The sequence below is a fragment of the Coregonus clupeaformis genome, chromosome 19 (genome assembly GCF_020615455.1).
Source record: "Coregonus clupeaformis isolate EN_2021a chromosome 19, ASM2061545v1, whole genome shotgun sequence".
Classification (NCBI taxonomy): domain Eukaryota; kingdom Metazoa; phylum Chordata; class Actinopteri; order Salmoniformes; family Salmonidae; genus Coregonus; species Coregonus clupeaformis.
The window spans coordinates 20,352,931-20,367,191 of NC_059210.1; the positions used below are offsets into that span (position 1 = coordinate 20,352,931).

At 42.5% G+C, this 14,261-nt stretch overlaps 1 long non-coding RNA gene across 1 annotated transcript in view; it reads right to left on the reverse strand.

Moving 5' to 3' along the window:
• Positions 1–8,191: 8,191 nt before the first annotated feature.
• Positions 8,192–14,261, reverse strand: part of LOC121532014 — a 162,774-nt gene continuing 156,704 nt past the window's right edge. The window contains exons 3-4 of the long non-coding RNA XR_006657078.1: positions 12,363–12,445; positions 8,192–8,229 (exon numbers count right to left, since the gene is read on the reverse strand). This is a non-coding gene — a long non-coding RNA (uncharacterized LOC121532014). The remainder of the gene's footprint in view (positions 8,230–12,362; positions 12,446–14,261) is intronic.

Consider the following 14,261-nt stretch of genomic DNA (forward strand, 5'->3'; position numbering starts at 1 on the left):
CATTCACTTGTGATGGCTACAGTGGCAGGGAGAGGGGAGCCAAGAGTGTGGCACCAGGTGGTGTGGACCGAGTTTTTACTCCTAATTTTAAAGCAGGCCACTCCCTGGTGAAGTTTGAAGGGTGCAAGAGAGGGTGTGTGGTGTGCATCTGTAGCGGACGCAGGGCAAAGAGTGGGAGATGTGTAGAAACCCCCTTTAGGTGCTCTACGTGTCCTGTGCCACTTTGCGGGATGGGGCCGTGCTTCCAGAAGTTCCATGACATGTTGTAGGCTAAATGCAAACACTAATGTGACAGTGTGAAATATGAATTTGTCCTACAAATCTTTAAAAGTTGTTGTGTTTTGTATCTTCTCTCTGTATCTCTCTATCTAATACTTGTTGCATTCACTGAATTGTTGTCAAATTAGGCTACTATTTGTACATTTGGTGTCAAGCCTAGTCTGAACTAAATCTTACTGAGATTAGAGGTATCCATAGAGGTATTTAAAACCATATTATAATCTCCCACCATAATAATAGAGTCTTGTATTGCTTGTATTGGGTTGATCAATTATTATATATATTTTCAAAGAATCGTGTTTATGGTCCAATAACATATTTAAAATCCATCCATCTACCTTGAGGATCTGTTTTGACAATTTGCACATTCAAATCAACATTTCTGTTAATTAATATTATCACCCCTTTTTAATTTCTTTGCCCATGGGAGAAATATATTTAGCCCCCCCAGTCCTTTTTCCACACAACTTCATCTAAAATTGTTGAATGAGTTTCCTGTAAACAATATATATTATATTCCTTCTCTTTGAGCTAGGTAAATATTGTTCTTCTTTTCTTATTATCTGCTAAGCCATTACAATTATAAGTTGGTTGTTGATCATTGCTAGACAGGCATTTCCAAGTCTTGCCATACATTTTCAAGCCAATTTAAGTCAAAACTGTAACTAGGCCACCAAGGAACATTCAATGTCGTCTTGGTAAGCAACGCCAGTGTATATTTGGCCTTGTGTTTTTGGTTATTGTCCTGCTGAAAGGTGAATTTGTCTTCCAGTGTCTGTTGGAAAGCAGACTGAACCAGGTTTTCCTCTATGTTTTTGCCTGGCTTAGCTCTATTCTGTTTATTTTTAGCCTAAAAATCCCAAGTCCATGACGATGACAAGCATTCCCATAACATGATGCAGCCACCACCATGGTACTCAGTGATGTGTTGTGTTTGTTCCAAACATAACGCTCTCTATTTCTTTGCCACATTTTCTGCTGTTTTACTTTAGTGCCTTATTGCAAACAGGATGCATGTTTTGGAATATTTGTATTCTGTACAGGCTTCCATCTTTCACTGTCATTTAGGTTAGTATTGTGGATTAACTACAATGTTGTTGATCCATCCTCAGTTTTCTCCTATCACAGCCAATAAACTCTGTAGCTGTTTTAAAGTCACCATTGGCCACATGGGGAAATCTCTGTGCAACTGAGTTAAGAAGGACGCCTGTATCTTTGTAGTGACTGGGTGTATTGATACACCATCCAAAGTGTAATTACTAACTTCACCATGCTCAAAATGATATTTTTATTTTTATTTTACATCTACCAATAAGTGCCCTTTCTTTGCGAGTCATTGGAAAACCTCCAATGATACTGTAAATCCAAAAATGAGAACTGGCATTCCCATTCTACGAGCCGTGTCATTGCCAAACAATGCTTGTTCTGTCTATTTTCTGATTCCTTTTACAAAACAATATTAAGATTAACATAAGGTTAACATGGGTTACAACATTTAATATTTCCCGGTCTCAATTACATTTATTTTCCAACTATCATCGGGGGGCTGCTATCCAGGGAATTAAAATGCTAGTACAACCCATTCCCTGATGCTGCTCTAAGAGTCACGGGATACAGTGGGGAAAAAAAGTATTTAGTCAGCCACCAATTGTGCAAGTTCTCCCACTTAAAAAGATGAGAGAGGCCTGTAATTTTCATCATAGGTACACGTCAACTATGACAGACAAAATGAGGAAAAAAAATCCAGATAATCACATTGTAGGATTTTTTATGAATTTATTTGCAAATTATGGTGGAAAATAAGTATTTGGTCAATAACAAAAGTTTCTCAATACTTTGTTATATACCCTTTGTTGGCAATGACACAGGTCAAACGTTTTCTGTAAGTCTTCACAAGGTTTTCACACACTGTTGCTGGTATTTTGGCCCATTCCTCCATGCAGATCTCCTCTAGAGCAGTGATGTTTTGGGGCTGTCGCTGGGCAACACGGACTTTCAACTCCCTCCAAAGATTTTCTATGGGGTTGAGATCTGGAGACTGGCTAGGCCACTCCAGGACCTTGAAATGCTTCTTACGAAGCCACTCCTTCATTGCCCTGGCGGTGTGTTTGGGATCATTGTCATGCTGAAAGACCCAGCCACGTTTTAATCTTCAATGCCCTTGCTGATGGAAGGAGGTTTTCACTCAAAATCTCACGATACATGGCCCCATTCATTCTTTCCTTTACACGGATCAGTCGTCCTGGTCCCTTTGCAGAAAAACAGCCCCAAAGCATGATGTTTCCACCCCCATGCTTCACAGTAGGTATGGTGTTCTTTGGATGCAACTCATCATTCTTTGTCCTCCAAACACGATGAGTTGAGTTTTTACCAAAAAGTTCTATTTTGGTTTCATCTGACCATATGACATTCTCCCAATCCTCTTCTGGATCATCCAAATGCACTCTAGCAAACTTCAGACGGGCCTGGACATGTACTGGCTTAAGCAGGGGGACACGTCTCGCACTGCAGGATTTGAGTCCCTGGCGGCGTAGTGTGTTACTGATGGTAGGCTTTGTTACTTTGGTCTCAGCTCTCTGCAGGTCATTCACTAGGTCCCCCCATGTGGTTCTGGGATTTTTGCTCACCGTTCTTGTGATCATTTTGACCCCACGGGGTGAGATCTTGCGTGGAGCCCCAGATCGAGGGAGATTATCAGTGGTCTTGTATGTCTTCCATTTCCTAATAATTGCTCCCACAGTTGATTTCTTCAAAACAAGCTGCTTACCTATTGCAGATTCAGTCTTCCCAGCCTGGTGCAGGTCTACAATTTTGTTTCTGGTGTCCTTTGACAGCTCTTTGGTCTTGGCCATAGTGGAGTTTGGAGTGTGACTGTTTGAGGTTGTGGACAGGTGTCTTTTATACTGATAACAAGTTCAAACAGGTGCCATTAATACAGGTAACGAGTGGAGGACAGAGGAGCCTCTTAAAGAAGAAGTTACAGGTCTGTGAGAGCCAGAAATCTTGCTTGTTTGTAGGTGACCAAATACTTTTTTTCCACCATAATTTGCAAATAAATTCATAAAAAATCCTACAATGTGATTTTCTGGATTTTTTTTCCTCAATTTGTCTGTCATAGTTGACGTGTACCTATGATGAAAATTACAGGCCTCTCTCATCTTTTTAAGTGGGAGAACTTGCACAATTGGTGGCTGACTAAATACTTTTTTTCCCCTACTGTACATCCCGTCACCAAGCCTCTTCAATAGAGGTTTTAGTTCAAATCATTATGCAAGGTGGAGGTTAGAGGACAAAGTATATTAGCATACCAGCATTTCAGACAACATTGATACTCATATAGTACACAGTCCAATACGACTATGTCACCTAATAGTTTACAAGGGACGTTGCAAGGCACAGATACACTGTTGTGTAATACCAACAGAAACAAAAACAATGCCAATCACTGTTAGTAGTCATAAAATAGGTATTATCAGAGAATGACACAGTATTGTAGGACAGCAATTCCTTTCCCTAATGAGAGTCTGCTGTAAAGCTAAAACAAGCCACATAAATGACAAAAAAAAGTGAGCGAGAGAGAAATAGGCAAACTAAGAAACAGTGGTCTTGTTCCACATTCAACACTATTGACCGCAGCCAGAGTGTGGCTGGATGTACTGAGAACTCCTCAGTAGTCTATAGGGCTGAGATAAAAGTGCCAGGCTTAACTCCTCTATCGATGTATCACAGCACTAAATGTCCCACCATATAATCTTTATTGGCTCGCTGGGCAGTAACGCATATTATTGATGATCCACAACAGTAAGCGCTGTAATAGATTGTGTGCAGTGTGATGTACTGTAGTGAAGGGCCGGTTCTCTCTCTGTGTGTATGTGTGTGTACTACCTACACAAATCAGTGTTGGTCTAATAATGCAAACTGAAGGACAATCAACATGTAGCACTGCTGCTTCTCTTACAAAGACATTTGCGGTGGAAAGCTTCATTTTTGTCACTGTATGGACACTCTTTGGAGCAGCAACAAGGTTTCTCAGATGTGTTCCCAGAGGGTGCTTTTTCACGCTGGATTTTCTCTAAATAGATTTACAATGGAAGATGCAGAGGGGATTCAACACAAGGCTTGCTGTGGCAAAAATAAACAGCCAGTAGCTAGGTTTCCATCCAATTTGCGACAGATTTATATGCGAATATTCTCAAATCTGCATAAAACAATATGCACATTTTCCCACCAGAGATTTGTTTCCATCAAACTGACTTTATGCGGATAAAAGCCTGTGAGTGATGACGTAGTGCACATCCAAATCATTTTGACCGTTAAATTCCAACATACCGAATGAAAAATACAAGTTAAATGGGTTTCCATCGCATTTTCAACTCTACTGGTGGTTCTCTCACAAAAACTGTTGCGTTATATAGCAAATGTGCCCACTTTGGTCTTGGCACATGCACTCTAGCCAACAGCTTGCAGATACAGTGGGGGTAGGCTACCTACATTACGAGATTATTATGGATAAGAGCGATATTATTTGTATTTGTCAAACAGCAGCCAAGCATCGATCATGACGTCACTAGAATAAGACCATCAATATTTATTGGAAAGGAGCATCAAGCTCATCACCTTGCACAAAGTTCATAACTTATTTCATCTGTAGCCTATTAAACCACATGCTTTCCCAAGACATAGTGGGAGGACCACACAACATATCATCGCGTGACTCCAACTTTACTTTGATATGATGGTAATTATATAAATATTTGCGCATAAAGGTGTTTCCACTGCCATTTCTTGCATAATACATTTTACAGAGACAAAAAGATCCCACCATGTCAAACAAACAAATTGTCTGTAGGCATTTATAAAATTGTACCGGCATTTCCTGTTTCCATCAACCTGGTCGTGACTTTTTTCACGTGTCAGGTAATTCATCCCCATGAAATGGTTGGATGGAAACGTGCTTAGTGATACACAGAATCATAGAAACACTTATATTTCTACTGTTGTTTCCTTTCGTTTGTCATCCACCCATACAATAGAAATAAGTAAATAAACGTTCCTACAACGTTAAGTAACGTTCCAACGTAGTCCCAAACGTTCAGGGAACGTTCTGAAAACTTGCCATTTTAACTTTCTTAAAACGTTCCCACTAAAGTTCTAGCAATTCGAGGTAACAGATTGTTTTTGGGGTATATGGTCCATACCCCTGGAAGGGTTAATGGGCCTCCTACGCCTGTTTTCCTCCCTTCTCCCCCCTGGCCTCTCTGCCACTCAATGAGAAACAGAGCAGCCCTGCATTCTTCAGATTCTAAGGCATTTTGTCTTGCCGGGAGAGAGAGCGAGAGAGAGAAGGAAAGAAAGTGCATTCCAGTGCTGTGTGCTGTTGCGGAAGGTCTGGGAGTTATACCAGCAGAGCGGGGGGAAGATGCATGCTGCCCCGGGGACACACACCAGCCGGCAGCCAGAGAGCAGACAGAGAACAGGCCGTACTAAGAGATGTGTGGGCGTAGTACACTCAGACCAACACACGCACACACAAGCATACACGCACAGATGCACATAAAACGCACGCACGCACGCACGCACGTGCGCGCACACACAAACTCAAAGCACACACATTTTTCTGTAAACAAACAGACACTTAAATACCTCAACCGACGAGTAACATCAGTATAGTAGAAAAATTTTCAGTCGTGAGTCCTCATGACTCACTCAAACAGCTTTCCCTTTAATGTCTTAACCCACTGAGCACAACTACACCATATAAACCAGGGGAGACAACCCCCAAACCACCCAGTTTTCAGAATGCATAAAAACATCCACATTTTACCATAGTCCCCAAGACCTTTGAGTTTTATGCACAATGAAGGGCAAGACCTCCACATGAACTGTCTTTCTTAACCAGCGCTGAATACCTCTCCTATAGCAACAGATGTCAACAGAGGCTATTCTTTCAGACTGGCTCTAGTTGCGTCCTTAATAAGATACCCTGAGAGATCTTCACTGATGCCAGGCTTCAATCTTCAGAACCAAGTGCAAAAAGCAAAAGCGCTTGTGTGTGTGTGTGTGTGTGTGTGTGTGTACTTACTGGTGTTTGTGTGAACTGTGAGAGCCAAAATAATTGTCGCCACGCCAAAAGCATATGGGACATAAACAAATATTTCTGCCGAGGTGCACACTGAAGATGCTAGAAAAGTCCACATTTACTTTCCCTTTGCAAACAAAATGATTAATGAATAGAAAGATCAGACAACCACATAGTAGTATACAGTGCATTCGGAAAGTATTCAGACCCCTTGACTTTTCCCACATTTTGTTACGTTACAGCCTTATTGTAAAATGGATTAAATAAAACATTTTTCTCATCTATCAACACACAATACCCCATAATGACAAAGTGAAAACAGGTTTTTAGATTATTTTGCAAATGTATTTCAAATACAAAACAGATACCTTATTTACATAAGTATTCAGACCCTTTGCTATGAGACTCAAAATTGAGATCCTTGAGATGTTTCTACAACTTGATTGGAGTCCACCTGTAGTAAATTCAATTGATTGGACATGATTTGGAAATGCACACACCTGTCTATATAAAGGTCCCACAGTTGACAGTGCATGTCAGAGAAAAAACCAAGCCATGAGGTTGAAGGAATTGTCCATAGAGCTCTGAGACAGGATTGTGTCAAGGGGAAGGGTACCAAAAATTTATTGCAGCATTGAAGGTCCCCAAGAACACAGTGGCCTCCATCATTCTTAAATGGAAGAAGTTTGGAACCACTAAGACGCTGGCCGCCAGGCCAAACTGAGCAATCGGGGGAGAAGGGCCTCGATCAGGGAGGTGACCAAGAACCCGATGGTCACTCTGACAGAGCTCCAGAGTTCCTCTGTGGAGATGGGAGAACCTTCCAGAAGGACAACCATCTCTGCAGCACTCCACCAATCAGGCCTTTATGGTAGAGTGGCTAGACGGAAGCCACTCCTCAGTAAAAGGCACATGACAGCCCGCTTGGGATTTGGCAAAAGGCACCTAAAGGACTCTCAGACCATGGAAAACAAGATTCTCTAGTCTGATGAAACCAAAATTCAACTCTTTGGCCTGAATGCCAAGCGTCACGTCTGGAGGAAACCTGGCACCACCCCTACGGTGAAGCATGTGGTGGCAGCATCATGCCATGGGGGTGTTTTTCAGCGGCAGGGACAGGGAGACTGGTCAGGATTGAGGCAACGATGAACAGAGCAATCATTGATGAAAACCTGCTCCAGAGCGCTCAGGAACTCAGACTGGAGCGAACGTTCACCTTCCAACAGGACGACCACCCTAAGCACACAGCCAAGACAACACAGGAGTGGCTTCGGGACAAGTCTCTGAATGTCTTTGAGTGGCCCAGCCAGAGCCCGGACTTGAATGCGATCGAACATCTCTGGAGAGACCTGAAAATAGCTGTGCAGCAATGCTCCCCATCCAACCTGACAGAGCTTGAGAGGATCTGCAGAGAAGAATGGGAGAAACTCCCCAAATAAATGTGTGCCAAGCTTGTAGCGTCATACCCAAGAAGACTCAAGGCTGTAATTGCTGCCAAAGGTGCTTCAACAAAGTACTGAGTAAAGGGTCTGAATACTTATGTGCAAACATTTCTAAAAACCAGTTTTTGCTTTGTCATTATGGGGTATTGTGTGTAGATTGATTAAAAAAACTATTTAATCAATTTTAGAATAAGGCTGTAACCTAACAAAATGTGAATACTTTCTGAAGGCACTGTACATATCTCCCTGGCATATTACATAATTTATGCAGCGGCATACAATACATTTTTGGACTCACCTTGTTGTGCTGTGCTCACTTGAACAGGAAGGTGGCGCGGCGGTCCTTCGTGGGCAAATTCTGTCATCAAACTTTGTCATCAAAGTCTGGCATTCTCTGGATTTATGGTGCTTTCAAGACAACTGGGAACTCTGAAAAAAACAAGGTCAAATCATGATGACGTCAGTGAGTTCCCGACTTGCAATTCCTAGTTGGATGACCGTTCAAAACGTATTTTCCCAGTCGGAGCTCATTTTTCCCAGTTGTCTTGAACACTGAAGTCTGGAATTTCCCAGTTCTGATTCCTTCCAAAACCACTTATTGTTGAATTTGTGATTTCCAACTTGTTGTGTTAGGCCTTGAAACAACATCCACAACAACCTGCTGTTGAACTACTTTCCTCAAATTGATCATCACATTGAGGTGAGTTTTAAAAGTAAGATAGGCCTACTGTTTTGATAAGAGTTTGATGTGATTTTCGATTGCATTTGCATTGATGTCAGAGTGGTTAGAGGGACAATAGAGCCCTGAGTACCAGGCCATTAGGACCTGATGGTAGTTAGTAAATTGGGTACTACAAAGGCATGTCCAGAGTGCATAAAATGAGAATACCATGACTCAATGGTCACATGGAATTTTACTGCGGTCATGACCCATGACTGCCAGTGTGGCGGTAATATGGTCACCGCAACGGCCCTATACAGGACCTCCCGCCCCCACCTACCGTCAACCAATCATGCCATTGCGGAACTACACGGAGCCCTCCGCATTGTTACAACATTTGGGAGGTGGACAGCAATGAGGTACGGAGCTCAATTTGGCCTCTGGAGGCAACGCAATTGCGTCACACCCTCCGTAAGAATGCTTCTGTCCGTTCGTTTTATATGCTTTAGAATGATAATTCTGGTTTTGGTGGGAAATACGGGTTTACCTGGGAGAAAATGTATTTATTCTCGGGATGGAACATTTATACCCTACTCTACGTCAACGCACACATGAAGTTAACACTGCTGCTCCTTATCAGTTCTATGGAACACATGAAGTTAACACTGCTGCTCCTTACTTATCAGTTCTATGGAACACATGAAGTTAACACTGCTGCTCCTTACTTATCAGTTCTATGGAACACATGAAGTTAACACTGCTGCTCCTTTGTTTACTTATCAGTTCTATGGAATGTAAGGAGAAGAAGAGAGTCAAAGACTGACATATTGCTGAGTCTAGCTTTTACAAAAGGCTTTGGGAAACGAGGCCCAGATCAGAGTGAATTTTAGCTTTAGGTCTAAAAACACTCACTGACGAACAGAGACCAAGGACACGTTTCACAGTGTTGTGCAAAAAGCTTCATTTCTAACCTTGAGCCTAACTAAGTATGTGCTATATTTTCTCCCATAACTTGACATTTAAAATGTCAAGTTTTCACTACCAATTCGAGCCCAGGCCCTTGAATCCAGCGTCAATTTGTCCACTCGTTTCAATTCACCATCCTCTCCATTTGTTCCAAATCGGGGATGAGCTCAAAAGTGTGACTTTCTTTAGCCTTGGGGCATCATCAGTTCCTGACTGTATTCCTGTATGAGGAAGGAGCTTAGGTGGGTGAGTGAGTGAAATACTGTGTGGTCTTCCTCCTCTTTTACATCTCTCTGGGGAGAGCAACAGACTAAGGGCAGAGATCAGAGGATTTATGCATGATCGCAGGATTGATGTTTCTCCAATGCCATGGCTGAAGTGTGTCTGTGTGTGTGTGTGTGTGTGTGTGTGTGTGTGTGTGTGTGTGTGTGTGTGTGTGTGTGTGTGTGTGTGTGTGTGTGTGTGTGTTTGTTTGTGGGGGGGTGGGTTCACTATAGGAGTTTCATATTTTAATGGCAGGATGGAGAGCAGTCAGTAACAACTCAAATACGGCATGAGAGGCAGAGTGGAGCCGAGGTGAGATGGGTGAAATTTAGCTCTTTCCCATGGCACTGCCGAGACCCATAATGATGAGGATAATGGGAAAATAGGCCACCGTTCTTTTCAGTACAGACCCATGGTTATTTCAGTAATGACTAAACCACTTTGGCTATGGCTCTGACTGCCATACAGCTACGCTAGGCCAGTGGACTCCAGGGTATACAGGCTTTTGTACCAGCCCACACCTGATTCAACTAGTCAAGGACCAGACCTGATGCATAGCAAAAGAGATAAGCCATGGGCTTACTCAGGAGGATGCAACTTTACAAAATGTTAATAAATTGTATGCTACATTTTGTGATGTGCCAGTGCAATACTATTATATTATGCAATAAAACCACACATAGAGAGGGTTAATCATAGAAATAGAATTATTTACATTCGAATAGAGAGCTTCACACATCCTGTATACAACAGCGTATCACTTTGACCTGGCAGGCTTCCCGGCCCCATTCTCTGCACATATTAAATTCTACGTGTCACAACACATGTATGAAATGTATCCAGACAGGTATCATTAAAATATTTCACACGCGTCTCATGATGAGCAGTTTGCTAGCAGTTAAGGGTTCACATGTTAATTCCCAGGCTGTTAATTCACACTTGGCAGTCTTGAGGAGCATGTTTTGGCTGCGGGCGGATTTGGACGTACGCTATACTATAGCTTCCCTCAAAACATAATTGCTGGGGGAAAAAACACAACTTACTTTACTTCTATATTACAAAGCACTAAGAATTAAATAATTTACCCACCTACTTCTAGAGAACCAAGCACTCATTTCAATTTCCAATCCCTTCCAATTCAGGTTTTTGCATTGGAGACCTTGCATTTTCAATGGAAATACACTCTATGCTCTTTGGAATACGGACATTGGGGAGGAATCACATTGCTCACGCTGTATCTGGGGGAGAAGTACAAACAATCCAAACAAAGCAGGAACGTTTTGCTCTCCTATCCGGACAAAGGCGGAGCACACAGTCCCATCTGAGGGAATGAGGGAAGCTGCCCTAGACACGAGACCCAGGATACAAGTCTGTGTCTCTGTTTGGAGGAGGCACAGCAGATAGGAGGGCTCACATGCAACCTCCTGTCTCATACACTCTCAGCTCGCCAGGCAGACTGCAACTCTCTGGTTATATTGTCAGAGCTCTTGGATGTACAGTACCGGTCAAAAGTTTTAGAACACCTACTCATTCAAGGGTTTTTCTTTATTTTTACTATTTTCTACACTGTAGAATAATAGTGAAGACATCAAAACTATGAAATAACACATATGGAGTCATGTAGTAACCCCAAAAGTGGTTACTACATGCTGGTTGAGAGAATGCCAAGAGTGTGCAAAGCTGTCATCAAGGCAAAGGGTGGCTATTTGAAGAATCTCAAATAGAAAATATATTTTGATTTGTTTAACACTTTTTTGGTTACTACATGATTCCATATGTGTTCTTTTTTAGTTTTGATGTCTTCACTATTATTCTACAATGTAAAAAATAGTAAAAATAAAGAATAACCCTTGAACTTTTGACTGGTAGTGTATGTGTATAGGATTTGTGTGTGTGTGTGTGTGTGTGTGTGTGTGTGTGTGTGTGTGTGTGTGTGTGTGTGTGTGTGTGTACACGTTTCTGTGAGCATTTATCTGCAGAGCTGGTGTTATCCACAAATGTGTGTGTGTGTGTGTGTGCATGGGCTTGTGTGTGTGTGTCTCACTCTCAACAGCAGTCATTCACAAAATGTTAAGGGCAGCCATGGGATAAAGGTATTCAGGGATAATACAGTAACTAAAGGGAAGTTTCCCCACTGGCACAGACAAACAGTAACATCTGTGACAAGAGAAGCAGAGGTACTGAGTGCTGCACAAACACAGCCGAGCAGAAACCAGCCTTAGATGCAACACAGATGGCTGCTCTTTACAGTCTTCAGCAAACGGGCCTAGAGACATATGGACAAGCAGTTTGTTAGCTGTAGGGTATTAAAGCGAAGAGATAAATCACCAAAACAACCACAAGCATGGTGGCAAACAATTGTAGGAAAACATTTAAAAGCTGGGAATTTCTGGAGCTTAAATGAGGAGCGTGATTTTGTCCTCACCTATTGTAATGGTTGTTACTTTCTTGAGAAACTAAGATTTGTCATCAGAGATGAGAACACTGCTAATTTCCTGAAGGCATAGCGTGCAGGAATACTCTAGTGTTCTAAAATATATCTTGGTTTTCTGGCCACACTTGCACACTTCACTATACAGCTAACGTAAGGCTAGACGGAGACACAGATGACTAGGGATCGTATTGCCGCAGACATTACAGCACAGAGGAAGAGAGAGCGGAGACAACTTACAGTGTAATGAATCAGACAGCAGCCATGGACTCCCAGCTGCTCCCAGTACACGGTGGTCGGACCAACACTATCAATGCTGGAGTCTGTGAGGGAGTGAGGAAGCAGGACAGGGAATTGAAGGGAGAGAGAGAGGGAGGGAGAGGGAGAGAAGGAGGGAAAGAGAGATGGATGAAGAGGCAGAGAGAGAAGAGAGAGAGCCATTGTTATGTGCTTGCTTGAGATAACCATGTCAATCATTCAGACACACAGGGTGAGAGAACACAGATCAGAGTACAGATCATATTATACACCTCCTACATGTACGCACACACTAGCGCCCATATGTCATACCTAAAGAAAAACATTTGCCATGTCTTCAACACAAATACAACATTTCCCATCCATTTGGCTTATAGCTGAACCATTAGCTCCTAGGTAAGAGCCTGGTACGTGGTTGTTTACTGGAAACTGTCAGTTTGCCGAGAAACATTGATTTAAAGTGACAGGTATGGAGCCCCCATACAGTGCATTCGGAAAGTATTCAGACCCCTTGACTTTTTCCACATTTTGTTACGTTACAGCCTTATTCTAAAATTGATTAATTTTTTGTATACTTTTTTTTCTCCATCAATCTACACAATACCCCATAATGACAAAACAAAAACAGGTTTTTAGACAGTTTAGCAAATGTATTAAAAAATTAAAAACTGAAAATGTAAATGTACATAAGTATTCAGACCCTTTACTCAGTGTTGTGTTTAAGTACCTTTGAGACTTGGCACACCTGTATTTGGGGAGTTTCTCCCGTTCTTCTCTGCAGATCCTCTCAAGCTCTGTCAGGTTGGATGGGGAGCGTCGCTGCACAGCTATTTTCAGGTCTCTCCAGAGAAGTTCGATCTGGTTCAATACCGGGCTTTGGCTGGGCCATTCAGAGACTTGTCCAAAAAAACACTCCTGTACTGTCTTGGCTGTGTGCTCAGGGTTGTTGTCCTGTTGGAAGGTGAACCTTCACTCTAATCTGAGGTCCTGAGCGCTCTGGAGTAGGTTTTCATCAAGGATCTCTCTGTACTTTGCTCCGTTCATCTTTCCCTCAATCCTGACTAGTCTCCCAGTCCCTGCCGCTGAAAAACATCCCTACAGCATAATGCTGCCACCACCATGCTTCACGGTAGGGATGGTGCCTGGTTTCCTCCAGACGTGACGCTTGGCATTCAGGCCAAATAGTTCAATTTTAGTTTCTCATGGTCTGAGAGTCTTTAGGTTCCTTTTGGCAATCTCCAAGTGGGCTGTCTTGTGCCTTTTACTGAGGAGTGGCTTCCGTCTGGGCACTCTACCATAAAGGCCTGATTGGTGGAGTGCTGCAGAGATGGTTGTCCTTCTGGAAGGTTCTTCCATCTCCACAGAGGAACTCTGACAGGGTGAGTATCGGGTTCATGGTCACCTCCCTGACCAAGGCCCTTCTCCCCCGATTGCTCAGTTTGGCCGGGCGGCCAGCTCTAGGAAGAGTCTTGGTGGTTCTAAACTTCTTCCATTTAATAATGATGTTGGCCACTGTGTTCTTGGGGACCTTCAATGCTGCAGACATTTTTTGGTACCCTTCCCCAGATCTGTGCCTCGACACAATCCTGTCTAGGAGCTCTGAGGACAATTCCTTTGACCTCATGGCTTGGTTTTTGCTCTGACATGCACTGTCAACTGTGGGACCTTATATAGACAGGTGTGTGCGTTTCCAAATCATGTCCAATCAATTGAATTTCAAGTTGTAGAAACATCTCAAGGATTTTCAATGGAAACTGCACCTGAGTTCAATTTCGAGTCTCATAGCAAAGGGTCTGAATACTGTATCATTTTTTTTTTTTTTTATATATTTGAAAAAAATTCTATAAACCTGTTTTCGCTTTGTCATTATGAGGTATTGTG